The sequence below is a fragment of the Microcebus murinus genome, chromosome 17 (assembly GCF_040939455.1).
Source record: "Microcebus murinus isolate Inina chromosome 17, M.murinus_Inina_mat1.0, whole genome shotgun sequence".
NCBI classification, from domain to species: Eukaryota; Metazoa; Chordata; class Mammalia; order Primates; family Cheirogaleidae; genus Microcebus; species Microcebus murinus.
The window spans coordinates 60,809,705-60,825,022 of NC_134120.1; the positions used below are offsets into that span (position 1 = coordinate 60,809,705).

The 15,318-nt window shown below is 62.9% G+C and overlaps 4 pseudogenes; all 4 read left to right on the plus strand.

The window, feature by feature from the left end:
- Positions 1–2,519: 2,519 nt before the first annotated feature.
- Positions 2,520–2,638, plus strand: LOC142861667 (uncharacterized; annotated as a pseudogene).
- A 3,847-nt stretch (positions 2,639–6,485) lies between these two features.
- On the plus strand, positions 6,486–6,604 carry LOC142861668 (uncharacterized; annotated as a pseudogene).
- A 3,847-nt stretch (positions 6,605–10,451) lies between these two features.
- Positions 10,452–10,570, plus strand: LOC142861669 (uncharacterized; annotated as a pseudogene).
- A 3,848-nt stretch (positions 10,571–14,418) lies between these two features.
- LOC142861670 (uncharacterized) lies at positions 14,419–14,537 on the plus strand (annotated as a pseudogene).
- The last annotated feature ends 781 nt before the right edge of the window (positions 14,538–15,318 follow it).

A 15,318-nucleotide genomic window follows, 5' to 3' on the forward strand; every position in this document is an offset into this window, starting at 1 on the left:
CCGTGGTGTCCACGCGCCACATTTTATTTACCCACTCGTGGGTCGATGGGCACTCGGGTGGCTTCCAGGTCTTTGCGATTGTGACTTGTGCCCTGACTCTAACCCTAACCCTTACCCAGCCCGTCTCCTCCACGGCCCCTGCCTGACTGACTCCTTCCCGCCCGGCCTGTCACCTGTCACCGTCCTCTGCCCCTGCCTGACACGCTCCTCCCCGCCCGGGCCGTCACCGTCCTCGGCCCCTGCCTGACGGGGCTCCTCCGTCGCCTGGGCCTTCCAAGGGCTTGGTGTGGACGCTGGTTCCAGGACGCCCTCCCAGGAACCCGGTAGCAGGGCGGCCGCAGCGTCTCGCGCAACCCAACCGTCCGCCGGCTGGCCGCCGTGGCTAAGTGGCCTGCGGGGGACGTGCTCCCGCTGTGCCGTGGGGGCCCAGCCTGGTGTCTTCTCTGAGGCCCCACGGCTGCCGCTCCCCGCAAGGGGATAGCCGCGGAGGTGGGGACCGCCTCCTCGTGGGGACGTACACCCAGCTCTCCACGTCGGATTCCGGGGCTCTCTGTCCTGCCAGAAGGCCCAGCTGGCCTGCGGGTCCTTAGAGTGGCAAAAACATCCGAAAACTGAGATTGAGGGTCCGGTGGGTGTCTGCACTTTTGTGCTGGGCACCCCAGGGAGGCCCGGGGGCTGGCTGGACAATGCGGTCTGCTGGGCTGGGGGGGGTTTGGAGGAGCAACTGATGCCCTTTGCACTTTGGGTAGCAAGTGTCTGAGGTGTCTCTGGGCCCTGTGCCATGTGGGGGCGGGGGCGGGGGCGGGGTGGGAGGAGGAGGAGGAGGAGGAGGTGGGAAGGGCCGTGGCCTGCAGTCGTGTTCCCCGGGGTGGCACAGCATGTGGCTTCTTCCACAGGCTGCTTGGCCTGGGCTCCCTGCACCTGGGCCTTTGGAGGACTGGCCCTGTGCTTGCCAACACTTCCTGCAGGGACCCAGAGCTGGGAGGTTGCATCTCTCAGCCCTGGGTCGGGCAGAGCCCCAGCGGGCCATGCCCACAACCTCTCTCAGCACGGGTCCCCCAGAAGGCTCCTTTGGGACCAGGATTCTCTTGCGGGTGACTCTTTAAGGTCTGGCCCCTGGATGGAGGGGCACCAGGAGTAGAGGAGCAGGAAGGGGAAGGGGGTGGCCATGCGAGGGGACACTTTCAGGCCAAGTCCCAGCTTCAGCCTGATCCTCCTGGGAACCCCGGGGTGGACATCACACCTCCTGGTTGCCCCGCTCTGAGACAAGGAGCCGGGCTTCGCATTCCCACAGCAGCCAGTCGTGGGCTGAGGACACCTGGGGCGTTGGGAACTCCCTGGCTTCTCCTTGGATTAACATCTGGAGCTGCTTGTGAATTGTGCCGCCACACACACCCGAGTGCAGGTGTCTTCTGCACAGACTGCGGGCCTCGCTCTTCTGAATGCCGCTAGCTCGCCACCCACCCACGGGAGAACCTGGTCAGGGTACTTTCTCTCAGGGGCAGACTCTCATCCGGGCGGGGGGCTACCGGTGTCTCTGTTTGCTCCTTTCTTTCTTCCATTTCGGGAAAGGCTTCCTTACTGGGTGTGGAAATCTCCTATGCCTTTCCTCGCCTATTCTGTCGGCTCTAAAATTCTCTTTCGGTTGCCACCCTCACAGATGGATTAGGAAACTCTTTGCGGTGCACTCATTAGTGAAATGACCTCAATGACGCTGGAATCCAATATCTAATCGCCGATTTTTAGCGAGTCCACACGCCAGGGTGGTTGGGGTCCAATGCAGCCCCGGCCAGGCCCAGGCCCCTTGGACTGGGCCACAGGAGGACACAGAGGAGGGTCCCGGCCCCCACGGTAGCGGTGCGGGCAGTTCTCCAAGGGCTTGGGTGTTTTCCAGAGGGAGGAGATGGAGGGGACTGATTTCTTCAGCGCCCCACAGACCACGCCACCCCACCCCACCCATGGGACACATCCCGAGAGAGAGAGAGACGCCCCATACACTGGCTCCCCTCCCCCGTGCGCTGTGCCCCAGCCCTGGCCCGGGGGAATAGGCGGCCGCGGGGCCACAGGGTGGGGGGCACAGCTGAAAGGGGTTGTGGGGGAGGGCGGCCCCTGGCTGGGGTCAAAGGGCGAGCGCCCCGCCCCGCCCACCCGCCCGTGCGCAGTCAGCGGCCCCGGAGGCGCGCTGGGGGTGGGGGGCGGGGAGGTGAAGGAGGCCAGGCGAGGAGAGGAGGGGGGCTGGAAGGTCTCCACCTTGGCGGGTCCAGCCGTGGAGGCGCATCTTGTGTGAGTGTGAGTGAGTGAGTGAGTGTGAGTGTGAGTGTGTGTGTATAGAGAGACAGCCCCCAACCCCGGCCCGCCGCTCCCTGCCCGCCCCGCCTGTCACCCCGTCCCTCGGAGCCCACGGGACCCGGCCGGCGAACTCAACAGGCCCGGCCCGGCGCGGGGCCTGGGGCGGGAGGAGGCGGCGGGGAAGCGCAGAGAGGCTCGGCTTCTCGAGCGGGGCAGGGGCGCCCTCCGCCGTCCACGACCACACCACCCCGAACGCGCCCGATCCCGTCTGGTCTCGGAAGCTAAGCAGGGTCGGGCCTGGTTAGAACTTGGATGGGAGACCGCCCGGGAATACCGGGTGCCGTAGGCTTCTTCTTCTTTTTTTTTTTTTTTTTGCCTCTGGTTCTGTCGCGTTTCTGGGAGTGCGGGGGCGGCCCGGGGTGGGGGTGACCCCCACCCTCAGCGCCCGCCGCGGTGCCTGGCGCCCCAGCCCGCACCGTGGGGCCTCCTCTTGTCCCGAGCCGTGACACCGCCGCCACGCGGCAGCATGCGTGGCTTCTGGACAGTCAGGTCTCAGACCAAAGGTCTGCTCTGTGGGAGCCGACACGCTGGAGGAAACCTTGAGAGTCTGAGAGGGGAGGGAGTTCCAGAAGAAGGCCTGGATGTCATTTTGAGGGAGTATGTGACCAGAACTCGTCCCGTTGCTTTTGGGGTTCTATGGGCTACACGTAGGAATCTTTGGTGGTGGCACCTGATGTTCGGGCATCCGGAGTCACACCCAGACCTGCTCCACAGGCCTCCTTTTACTTTTCTCTTCGGATTCATTTTTTTTTTTTTTTTTTTTTGAGACAGAGTCTCGGTTTGTTGCCCAGGCTAGAGTGAGTGCCGTGGCGTCAGCCTAGCTCACAGCAACTTCAAACTCCTGGGCTCGAGTGATCCTTCTGCCTCAGCCTCCCGGGTAGCTGGGACTGCAGGCATGCGCCACCATGCCCCGCTAATTTTTTATATATATATCAGTTGGCCAATTAATTTCTTTCTATTTATAGTAGAGACGGGGTCTCGCTCTTGCTCAGGCTGGTTTTGAACTCCTGACCTTGAGCAATCCGCCCGCCTCGGCCTCCCAAGAGCTAGGATTACAGGCGTGAGCCACAGCGCCCGGCCGGATTCATTATTTTTAAAAAGTGTCTCTTATCTCTATTATTGCATTTTCTTTTCTCTCTCTTTTCAAGCAGATGATGGGAGTCCAAGTTTTAAGGTGACATGTGTTGCCCGTGCCCCCCTCCCCCCCCCGTGTTCTTATTCATTTACCTCTCATGTTGCTCCAGCATATTGTGGGGGCACCAATGTTAAGGTCGGGTGCGTTGCCCTCTCCCAGCCTCCCCCCTCGGGTCAGAGCTTCAAGTGCGCCCATCCCCCAGTCGGTGCGCACCCACCCCATTCCTAATGGATGTGTATGCCCATCCCCTCCCCCCACCCGCCCGACACCCACCCGAAGAAGGTGATTCCTCTGTGTCCACTTAGGTGTCCATCGGTTCGTACCCATTTGCTGGTGAGCGCGAGCACGTGGTGCTCGTGTGTCCATTCTTGGGATACTTGGCTTACTGGAACGGGTTCCAGCTCTGGCCAGGAGAACCACGAGAGGTGCCCCCTCACCGCTGCTCCTCATAGCCGAATAGCACTCCGTGGTGTCCACGCGCCACATTTTATTTACCCACTCGTGGGTCGATGGGCACTCGGGTGGCTTCCAGGTCTTTGCGATTGTGACTTGTGCCCTGACTCTAACCCTAACCCTTACCCAGCCCGTCTCCTCCACGGCCCCTGCCTGACTGACTCCTTCCCGCCCGGCCTGTCACCTGTCACCGTCCTCTGCCCCTGCCTGACACGCTCCTCCCCGCCCGGGCCGTCACCGTCCTCGGCCCCTGCCTGACGGGGCTCCTCCGTCGCCTGGGCCTTCCAAGGGCTTGGTGTGGACGCTGGTTCCAGGACGCCCTCCCAGGAACCCGGTAGCAGGGCGGCCGCAGCGTCTCGCGCAACCCAACCGTCCGCCGGCTGGCCGCCGTGGCTAAGTGGCCTGCGGGGGACGTGCTCCCGCTGTGCCGTGGGGGCCCAGCCTGGTGTCTTCTCTGAGGCCCCACGGCTGCCGCTCCCCGCAAGGGGATAGCCGCGGAGGTGGGGACCGCCTCCTCGTGGGGACGTACACCCAGCTCTCCACGTCGGATTCCGGGGCTCTCTGTCCTGCCAGAAGGCCCAGCTGGCCTGCGGGTCCTTAGAGTGGCAAAAACATCCGAAAACTGAGATTGAGGGTCCGGTGGGTGTCTGCACTTTTGTGCTGGGCACCCCAGGGAGGCCCGGGGGCTGGCTGGACAATGCGGTCTGCTGGGCTGGGGGGGGTTTGGAGGAGCAACTGATGCCCTTTGCACTTTGGGTAGCAAGTGTCTGAGGTGTCTCTGGGCCCTGTGCCATGTGGGGGCGGGGGCGGGGGCGGGGTGGGAGGAGGAGGAGGAGGAGGAGGAGGAGGAGGAGGAGGAGGTGGGAAGGGCCGTGGCCTGCAGTCGTGTTCCCCGGGGTGGCACAGCATGTGGCTTCTTCCACAGGCTGCTTGGCCTGGGCTCCCTGCACCTGGGCCTTTGGAGGACTGGCCCTGTGCTTGCCAACACTTCCTGCAGGGACCCAGAGCTGGGAGGTTGCATCTCTCAGCCCTGGGTCGGGCAGAGCCCCAGCGGGCCATGCCCACAACCTCTCTCAGCACGGGTCCCCCAGAAGGCTCCTTTGGGACCAGGATTCTCTTGCGGGTGACTCTTTAAGGTCTGGCCCCTGGATGGAGGGGCACCAGGAGTAGAGGAGCAGGAAGGGGAAGGGGGTGGCCATGCGAGGGGACACTTTCAGGCCAAGTCCCAGCTTCAGCCTGATCCTCCTGGGAACCCCGGGGTGGACATCACACCTCCTGGTTGCCCCGCTCTGAGACAAGGAGCCGGGCTTCGCATTCCCACAGCAGCCAGTCGTGGGCTGAGGACACCTGGGGCGTTGGGAACTCCCTGGCTTCTCCTTGGATTAACATCTGGAGCTGCTTGTGAATTGTGCCGCCACACACACCCGAGTGCAGGTGTCTTCTGCACAGACTGCGGGCCTCGCTCTTCTGAATGCCGCTAGCTCGCCACCCACCCACGGGAGAACCTGGTCAGGGTACTTTCTCTCAGGGGCAGACTCTCATCCGGGCGGGGGGCTACCGGTGTCTCTGTTTGCTCCTTTCTTTCTTCCATTTCGGGAAAGGCTTCCTTACTGGGTGTGGAAATCTCCTATGCCTTTCCTCGCCTATTCTGTCGGCTCTAAAATTCTCTTTCGGTTGCCACCCTCACAGATGGATTAGGAAACTCTTTGCGGTGCACTCATTAGTGAAATGACCTCAATGACGCTGGAATCCAATATCTAATCGCCGATTTTTAGCGAGTCCACACGCCAGGGTGGTTGGGGTCCAATGCAGCCCCGGCCAGGCCCAGGCCCCTTGGACTGGGCCACAGGAGGACACAGAGGAGGGTCCCGGCCCCCACGGTAGCGGTGCGGGCAGTTCTCCAAGGGCTTGGGTGTTTTCCAGAGGGAGGAGATGGAGGGGACTGATTTCTTCAGCGCCCCACAGACCACGCCACCCCACCCCACCCATGGGACACATCCCGAGAGAGAGAGAGACGCCCCATACACTGGCTCCCCTCCCCCGTGCGCTGTGCCCCAGCCCTGGCCCGGGGGAATAGGCGGCCGCGGGGCCACAGGGTGGGGGGCACAGCTGAAAGGGGTTGTGGGGGAGGGCGGCCCCTGGCTGGGGTCAAAGGGCGAGCGCCCCGCCCCGCCCACCCGCCCGTGCGCAGTCAGCGGCCCCGGAGGCGCGCTGGGGGTGGGGGGCGGGGAGGTGAAGGAGGCCAGGCGAGGAGAGGAGGGGGGCTGGAAGGTCTCCACCTTGGCGGGTCCAGCCGTGGAGGCGCATCTTGTGTGAGTGTGAGTGAGTGAGTGAGTGTGAGTGTGAGTGTGTGTGTATAGAGAGACAGCCCCCAACCCCGGCCCGCCGCTCCCTGCCCGCCCCGCCTGTCACCCCGTCCCTCGGAGCCCACGGGACCCGGCCGGCGAACTCAACAGGCCCGGCCCGGCGCGGGGCCTGGGGCGGGAGGAGGCGGCGGGGAAGCGCAGAGAGGCTCGGCTTCTCGAGCGGGGCAGGGGCGCCCTCCGCCGTCCACGACCACACCACCCCGAACGCGCCCGATCCCGTCTGGTCTCGGAAGCTAAGCAGGGTCGGGCCTGGTTAGAACTTGGATGGGAGACCGCCCGGGAATACCGGGTGCCGTAGGCTTCTTCTTCTTTTTTTTTTTTTTTTTGCCTCTGGTTCTGTCGCGTTTCTGGGAGTGCGGGGGCGGCCCGGGGTGGGGGTGACCCCCACCCTCAGCGCCCGCCGCGGTGCCTGGCGCCCCAGCCCGCACCGTGGGGCCTCCTCTTGTCCCGAGCCGTGACACCGCCGCCACGCGGCAGCATGCGTGGCTTCTGGACAGTCAGGTCTCAGACCAAAGGTCTGCTCTGTGGGAGCCGACACGCTGGAGGAAACCTTGAGAGTCTGAGAGGGGAGGGAGTTCCAGAAGAAGGCCTGGATGTCATTTTGAGGGAGTATGTGACCAGAACTCGTCCCGTTGCTTTTGGGGTTCTATGGGCTACACGTAGGAATCTTTGGTGGTGGCACCTGATGTTCGGGCATCCGGAGTCACACCCAGACCTGCTCCACAGGCCTCCTTTTACTTTTCTCTTCGGATTCATTTTTTTTTTTTTTTTTTTTTGAGACAGAGTCTCGGTTTGTTGCCCAGGCTAGAGTGAGTGCCGTGGCGTCAGCCTAGCTCACAGCAACTTCAAACTCCTGGGCTCGAGTGATCCTTCTGCCTCAGCCTCCCGGGTAGCTGGGACTGCAGGCATGCGCCACCATGCCCCGCTAATTTTTTATATATATATCAGTTGGCCAATTAATTTCTTTCTATTTATAGTAGAGACGGGGTCTCGCTCTTGCTCAGGCTGGTTTTGAACTCCTGACCTTGAGCAATCCGCCCGCCTCGGCCTCCCAAGAGCTAGGATTACAGGCGTGAGCCACAGCGCCCGGCCGGATTCATTATTTTTAAAAAGTGTCTCTTATCTCTATTATTGCATTTTCTTTTCTCTCTCTTTTCAAGCAGATGATGGGAGTCCAAGTTTTAAGGTGACATGTGTTGCCCGTGCCCCCCTCCCCCCCCCGTGTTCTTATTCATTTACCTCTCATGTTGCTCCAGCATATTGTGGGGGCACCAATGTTAAGGTCGGGTGCGTTGCCCTCTCCCAGCCTCCCCCCTCGGGTCAGAGCTTCAAGTGCGCCCATCCCCCAGTCGGTGCGCACCCACCCCATTCCTAATGGATGTGTATGCCCATCCCCTCCCCCCACCCGCCCGACACCCACCCGAAGAAGGTGATTCCTCTGTGTCCACTTAGGTGTCCATCGGTTCGTACCCATTTGCTGGTGAGCGCGAGCACGTGGTGCTCGTGTGTCCATTCTTGGGATACTTGGCTTACTGGAACGGGTTCCAGCTCTGGCCAGGAGAACCACGAGAGGTGCCCCCTCACCGCTGCTCCTCATAGCCGAATAGCACTCCGTGGTGTCCACGCGCCACATTTTATTTACCCACTCGTGGGTCGATGGGCACTCGGGTGGCTTCCAGGTCTTTGCGATTGTGACTTGTGCCCTGACTCTAACCCTAACCCTTACCCAGCCCGTCTCCTCCACGGCCCCTGCCTGACTGACTCCTTCCCGCCCGGCCTGTCACCTGTCACCGTCCTCTGCCCCTGCCTGACACGCTCCTCCCCGCCCGGGCCGTCACCGTCCTCGGCCCCTGCCTGACGGGGCTCCTCCGTCGCCTGGGCCTTCCAAGGGCTTGGTGTGGACGCTGGTTCCAGGACGCCCTCCCAGGAACCCGGTAGCAGGGCGGCCGCAGCGTCTCGCGCAACCCAACCGTCCGCCGGCTGGCCGCCGTGGCTAAGTGGCCTGCGGGGGACGTGCTCCCGCTGTGCCGTGGGGGCCCAGCCTGGTGTCTTCTCTGAGGCCCCACGGCTGCCGCTCCCCGCAAGGGGATAGCCGCGGAGGTGGGGACCGCCTCCTCGTGGGGACGTACACCCAGCTCTCCACGTCGGATTCCGGGGCTCTCTGTCCTGCCAGAAGGCCCAGCTGGCCTGCGGGTCCTTAGAGTGGCAAAAACATCCGAAAACTGAGATTGAGGGTCCGGTGGGTGTCTGCACTTTTGTGCTGGGCACCCCAGGGAGGCCCGGGGGCTGGCTGGACAATGCGGTCTGCTGGGCTGGGGGGGGTTTGGAGGAGCAACTGATGCCCTTTGCACTTTGGGTAGCAAGTGTCTGAGGTGTCTCTGGGCCCTGTGCCATGTGGGGGCGGGGGCGGGGGCGGGGTGGGAGGAGGAGGAGGAGGAGGAGGAGGAGGAGGAGGAGGAGGTGGGAAGGGCCGTGGCCTGCAGTCGTGTTCCCCGGGGTGGCACAGCATGTGGCTTCTTCCACAGGCTGCTTGGCCTGGGCTCCCTGCACCTGGGCCTTTGGAGGACTGGCCCTGTGCTTGCCAACACTTCCTGCAGGGACCCAGAGCTGGGAGGTTGCATCTCTCAGCCCTGGGTCGGGCAGAGCCCCAGCGGGCCATGCCCACAACCTCTCTCAGCACGGGTCCCCCAGAAGGCTCCTTTGGGACCAGGATTCTCTTGCGGGTGACTCTTTAAGGTCTGGCCCCTGGATGGAGGGGCACCAGGAGTAGAGGAGCAGGAAGGGGAAGGGGGTGGCCATGCGAGGGGACACTTTCAGGCCAAGTCCCAGCTTCAGCCTGATCCTCCTGGGAACCCCGGGGTGGACATCACACCTCCTGGTTGCCCCGCTCTGAGACAAGGAGCCGGGCTTCGCATTCCCACAGCAGCCAGTCGTGGGCTGAGGACACCTGGGGCGTTGGGAACTCCCTGGCTTCTCCTTGGATTAACATCTGGAGCTGCTTGTGAATTGTGCCGCCACACACACCCGAGTGCAGGTGTCTTCTGCACAGACTGCGGGCCTCGCTCTTCTGAATGCCGCTAGCTCGCCACCCACCCACGGGAGAACCTGGTCAGGGTACTTTCTCTCAGGGGCAGACTCTCATCCGGGCGGGGGGCTACCGGTGTCTCTGTTTGCTCCTTTCTTTCTTCCATTTCGGGAAAGGCTTCCTTACTGGGTGTGGAAATCTCCTATGCCTTTCCTCGCCTATTCTGTCGGCTCTAAAATTCTCTTTCGGTTGCCACCCTCACAGATGGATTAGGAAACTCTTTGCGGTGCACTCATTAGTGAAATGACCTCAATGACGCTGGAATCCAATATCTAATCGCCGATTTTTAGCGAGTCCACACGCCAGGGTGGTTGGGGTCCAATGCAGCCCCGGCCAGGCCCAGGCCCCTTGGACTGGGCCACAGGAGGACACAGAGGAGGGTCCCGGCCCCCACGGTAGCGGTGCGGGCAGTTCTCCAAGGGCTTGGGTGTTTTCCAGAGGGAGGAGATGGAGGGGACTGATTTCTTCAGCGCCCCACAGACCACGCCACCCCACCCCACCCATGGGACACATCCCGAGAGAGAGAGAGACGCCCCATACACTGGCTCCCCTCCCCCGTGCGCTGTGCCCCAGCCCTGGCCCGGGGGAATAGGCGGCCGCGGGGCCACAGGGTGGGGGGCACAGCTGAAAGGGGTTGTGGGGGAGGGCGGCCCCTGGCTGGGGTCAAAGGGCGAGCGCCCCGCCCCGCCCACCCGCCCGTGCGCAGTCAGCGGCCCCGGAGGCGCGCTGGGGGTGGGGGGCGGGGAGGTGAAGGAGGCCAGGCGAGGAGAGGAGGGGGGCTGGAAGGTCTCCACCTTGGCGGGTCCAGCCGTGGAGGCGCATCTTGTGTGAGTGTGAGTGAGTGAGTGAGTGTGAGTGTGAGTGTGTGTGTATAGAGAGACAGCCCCCAACCCCGGCCCGCCGCTCCCTGCCCGCCCCGCCTGTCACCCCGTCCCTCGGAGCCCACGGGACCCGGCCGGCGAACTCAACAGGCCCGGCCCGGCGCGGGGCCTGGGGCGGGAGGAGGCGGCGGGGAAGCGCAGAGAGGCTCGGCTTCTCGAGCGGGGCAGGGGCGCCCTCCGCCGTCCACGACCACACCACCCCGAACGCGCCCGATCCCGTCTGGTCTCGGAAGCTAAGCAGGGTCGGGCCTGGTTAGAACTTGGATGGGAGACCGCCCGGGAATACCGGGTGCCGTAGGCTTCTTCTTCTTTTTTTTTTTTTTTTGCCTCTGGTTCTGTCGCGTTTCTGGGAGTGCGGGGGCGGCCCGGGGTGGGGGTGACCCCCACCCTCAGCGCCCGCCGCGGTGCCTGGCGCCCCAGCCCGCACCGTGGGGCCTCCTCTTGTCCCGAGCCGTGACACCGCCGCCACGCGGCAGCATGCGTGGCTTCTGGACAGTCAGGTCTCAGACCAAAGGTCTGCTCTGTGGGAGCCGACACGCTGGAGGAAACCTTGAGAGTCTGAGAGGGGAGGGAGTTCCAGAAGAAGGCCTGGATGTCATTTTGAGGGAGTATGTGACCAGAACTCGTCCCGTTGCTTTTGGGGTTCTATGGGCTACACGTAGGAATCTTTGGTGGTGGCACCTGATGTTCGGGCATCCGGAGTCACACCCAGACCTGCTCCACAGGCCTCCTTTTACTTTTCTCTTCGGATTCATTTTTTTTTTTTTTTTTTTTTGAGACAGAGTCTCGGTTTGTTGCCCAGGCTAGAGTGAGTGCCCTGGCGTCAGCCTAGCTCACAGCAACTTCAAACTCCTGGGCTCGAGTGATCCTTCTGCCTCAGCCTCCCGGGTAGCTGGGACTGCAGGCATGCGCCACCATGCCCCGCTAATTTTTTATATATATATCAGTTGGCCAATTAATTTCTTTCTATTTATAGTAGAGACGGGGTCTCGCTCTTGCTCAGGCTGGTTTTGAACTCCTGACCTTGAGCAATCCGCCCGCCTCGGCCTCCCAAGAGCTAGGATTACAGGCGTGAGCCACAGCGCCCGGCCGGATTCATTATTTTTAAAAAGTGTCTCTTATCTCTATTATTGCATTTTCTTTTCTCTCTCTTTTCAAGCAGATGATGGGAGTCCAAGTTTTAAGGTGACATGTGTTGCCCGTGCCCCCCTCCCCCCCCCGTGTTCTTATTCATTTACCTCTCATGTTGCTCCAGCATATTGTGGGGGCACCAATGTTAAGGTCGGGTGCGTTGCCCTCTCCCAGCCTCCCCCCTCGGGTCAGAGCTTCAAGTGCGCCCATCCCCCAGTCGGTGCGCACCCACCCCATTCCTAATGGATGTGTATGCCCATCCCCTCCCCCCACCCGCCCGACACCCACCCGAAGAAGGTGATTCCTCTGTGTCCACTTAGGTGTCCATCGGTTCGTACCCATTTGCTGGTGAGCGCGAGCACGTGGTGCTCGTGTGTCCATTCTTGGGATACTTGGCTTACTGGAACGGGTTCCAGCTCTGGCCAGGAGAACCACGAGAGGTGCCCCCTCACCGCTGCTCCTCATAGCCGAATAGCACTCCGTGGTGTCCACGCGCCACATTTTATTTACCCACTCGTGGGTCGATGGGCACTCGGGTGGCTTCCAGGTCTTTGCGATTGTGACTTGTGCCCTGACTCTAACCCTAACCCTTACCCAGCCCGTCTCCTCCACGGCCCCTGCCTGACTGACTCCTTCCCGCCCGGCCTGTCACCTGTCACCGTCCTCTGCCCCTGCCTGACACGCTCCTCCCCGCCCGGGCCGTCACCGTCCTCGGCCCCTGCCTGACGGGGCTCCTCCGTCGCCTGGGCCTTCCAAGGGCTTGGTGTGGACGCTGGTTCCAGGACGCCCTCCCAGGAACCCGGTAGCAGGGCGGCCGCAGCGTCTCGCGCAACCCAACCGTCCGCCGGCTGGCCGCCGTCGCTAAGTGGCCTGCGGGGGACGTGCTCCCGCTGTGCCGTGGGGGCCCAGCCTGGTGTCTTCTCTGAGGCCCCACGGCTGCCGCTCCCCGCAAGGGGATAGCCGCGGAGGTGGGGACCGCCTCCTCGTGGGGACGTACACCCAGCTCTCCACGTCGGATTCCGGGGCTCTCTGTCCTGCCAGAAGGCCCAGCTGGCCTGCGGGTCCTTAGAGTGGCAAAAACATCCGAAAACTGAGATTGAGGGTCCGGTGGGTGTCTGCACTTTTGTGCTGGGCACCCCAGGGAGGCCCGGGGGCTGGCTGGACAATGCGGTCTGCTGGGCTGGGGGGGGTTTGGAGGAGCAACTGATGCCCTTTGCACTTTGGGTAGCAAGTGTCTGAGGTGTCTCTGGGCCCTGTGCCATGTGGGGGCGGGGGCGGGGGCGGGGTGGGAGGAGGAGGAGGAGGAGGAGGAGGAGGAGGAGGTGGGAAGGGCCGTGGCCTGCAGTCGTGTTCCCCGGGGTGGCACAGCATGTGGCTTCTTCCACAGGCTGCTTGGCCTGGGCTCCCTGCACCTGGGCCTTTGGAGGACTGGCCCTGTGCTTGCCAACACTTCCTGCAGGGACCCAGAGCTGGGAGGTTGCATCTCTCAGCCCTGGGTCGGGCAGAGCCCCAGCGGGCCATGCCCACAACCTCTCTCAGCACGGGTCCCCCAGAAGGCTCCTTTGGGACCAGGATTCTCTTGCGGGTGACTCTTTAAGGTCTGGCCCCTGGATGGAGGGGCACCAGGAGTAGAGGAGCAGGAAGGGGAAGGGGGTGGCCATGCGAGGGGACACTTTCAGGCCAAGTCCCAGCTTCAGCCTGATCCTCCTGGGAACCCCGGGGTGGACATCACACCTCCTGGTTGCCCCGCTCTGAGACAAGGAGCCGGGCTTCGCATTCCCACAGCAGCCAGTCGTGGGCTGAGGACACCTGGGGCGTTGGGAACTCCCTGGCTTCTCCTTGGATTAACATCTGGAGCTGCTTGTGAATTGTGCCGCCACACACACCCGAGTGCAGGTGTCTTCTGCACAGACTGCGGGCCTCGCTCTTCTGAATGCCGCTAGCTCGCCACCCACCCACGGGAGAACCTGGTCAGGGTACTTTCTCTCAGGGGCAGACTCTCATCCGGGCGGGGGGCTACCGGTGTCTCTGTTTGCTCCTTTCTTTCTTCCATTTCGGGAAAGGCTTCCTTACTGGGTGTGGAAATCTCCTATGCCTTTCCTCGCCTATTCTGTCGGCTCTAAAATTCTCTTTCGGTTGCCACCCTCACAGATGGATTAGGAAACTCTTTGCGGTGCACTCATTAGTGAAATGACCTCAATGACGCTGGAATCCAATATCTAATCGCCGATTTTTAGCGAGTCCACACGCCAGGGTGGTTGGGGTCCAATGCAGCCCCGGCCAGGCCCAGGCCCCTTGGACTGGGCCACAGGAGGACACAGAGGAGGGTCCCGGCCCCCACGGTAGCGGTGCGGGCAGTTCTCCAAGGGCTTGGGTGTTTTCCAGAGGGAGGAGATGGAGGGGACTGATTTCTTCAGCGCCCCACAGACCACGCCACCCCACCCCACCCATGGGACACATCCCGAGAGAGAGAGAGAGAGAGAGACGCCCCATACACTGGCTCCCCTCCCCCGTGCGCTGTGCCCCAGCCCTGGCCCGGGGGAATAGGCGGCCGCGGGGCCACAGGGTGGGGGGCACAGCTGAAAGGGGTTGTGGGGGAGGGCGGCCCCTGGCTGGGGTCAAAGGGCGAGCGCCCCGCCCCGCCCACCCGCCCGTGCGCAGTCAGCGGCCCCGGAGGCGCGCTGGGGGTGGGGGGCGGGGAGGTGAAGGAGGCCAGGCGAGGAGAGGAGGGGGGCTGGAAGGTCTCCACCTTGGCGGGTCCAGCCGTGGAGGCGCATCTTGTGTGAGTGTGAGTGAGTGAGTGAGTGTGAGTGTGAGTGTGTGTGTATAGAGAGACAGCCCCCAACCCCGGCCCGCCGCTCCCTGCCCGCCCCGCCTGTCACCCCGTCCCTCGGAGCCCACGGGACCCGGCCGGCGAACTCAACAGGCCCGGCCCGGCGCGGGGCCTGGGGCGGGAGGAGGCGGCGGGGAAGCGCAGAGAGGCTCGGCTTCTCGAGCGGGGCAGGGGCGCCCTCCGCCGTCCACGACCACACCACCCCGAACGCGCCCGATCCCGTCTGGTCTCGGAAGCTAAGCAGGGTCGGGCCTGGTTAGAACTTGGATGGGAGACCGCCCGGGAATACCGGGTGCCGTAGGCTTCTTCTTCTTTTTTTTTTTTTTTTTGCCTCTGGTTCTGTCGCGTTTCTGGGAGTGCGGGGGCGGCCCGGGGTGGGGGTGACCCCCACCCTCAGCGCCCGCCGCGGTGCCTGGCGCCCCAGCCCGCACCGTGGGGCCTCCTCTTGTCCCGAGCCGTGACACCGCCGCCACGCGGCAGCATGCGTGGCTTCTGGACAGTCAGGTCTCAGACCAAAGGTCTGCTCTGTGGGAGCCGACACGCTGGAGGAAACCTTGAGAGTCTGAGAGGGGAGGGAGTTCCAGAAGAAGGCCTGGATGTCATTTTGAGGGAGTATGTGACCAGAACTCGTCCCGTTGCTTTTGGGGTTCTATGGGCTACACGTAGGAATCTTTGGTGGTGGCACCTGATGTTCGGGCATCCGGAGTCACACCCAGACCTGCTCCACAGGCCTCCTTTTACTTTTCTCTTCGGATTCATTTTTTTTTTTTTTTTTTTTGAGACAGAGTCTCGGTTTGTTGCCCAGGCTAGAGTGAGTGCCGTGGCGTCAGCCTAGCTCACAGCAACTTCAAACTCCTGGGCTCGAGTGATCCTTCTGCCTCAGCCTCCCGGGTAGCTGGGACTGCAGGCATGCGCCACCATGCCCCGCTAATTTTTTATATATATATCAGTTGGCCAATTAATTTCTTTCTATTTATAGTAGAGACGGGGTCTCGCTCTTGCTCAGGCTGGTTTTGAACTCCTGACCTTGAGCAATCCGCCCGCCTCGGCCTCCCAAGAGCTAGGATTACAGGCGTGAGCCACAG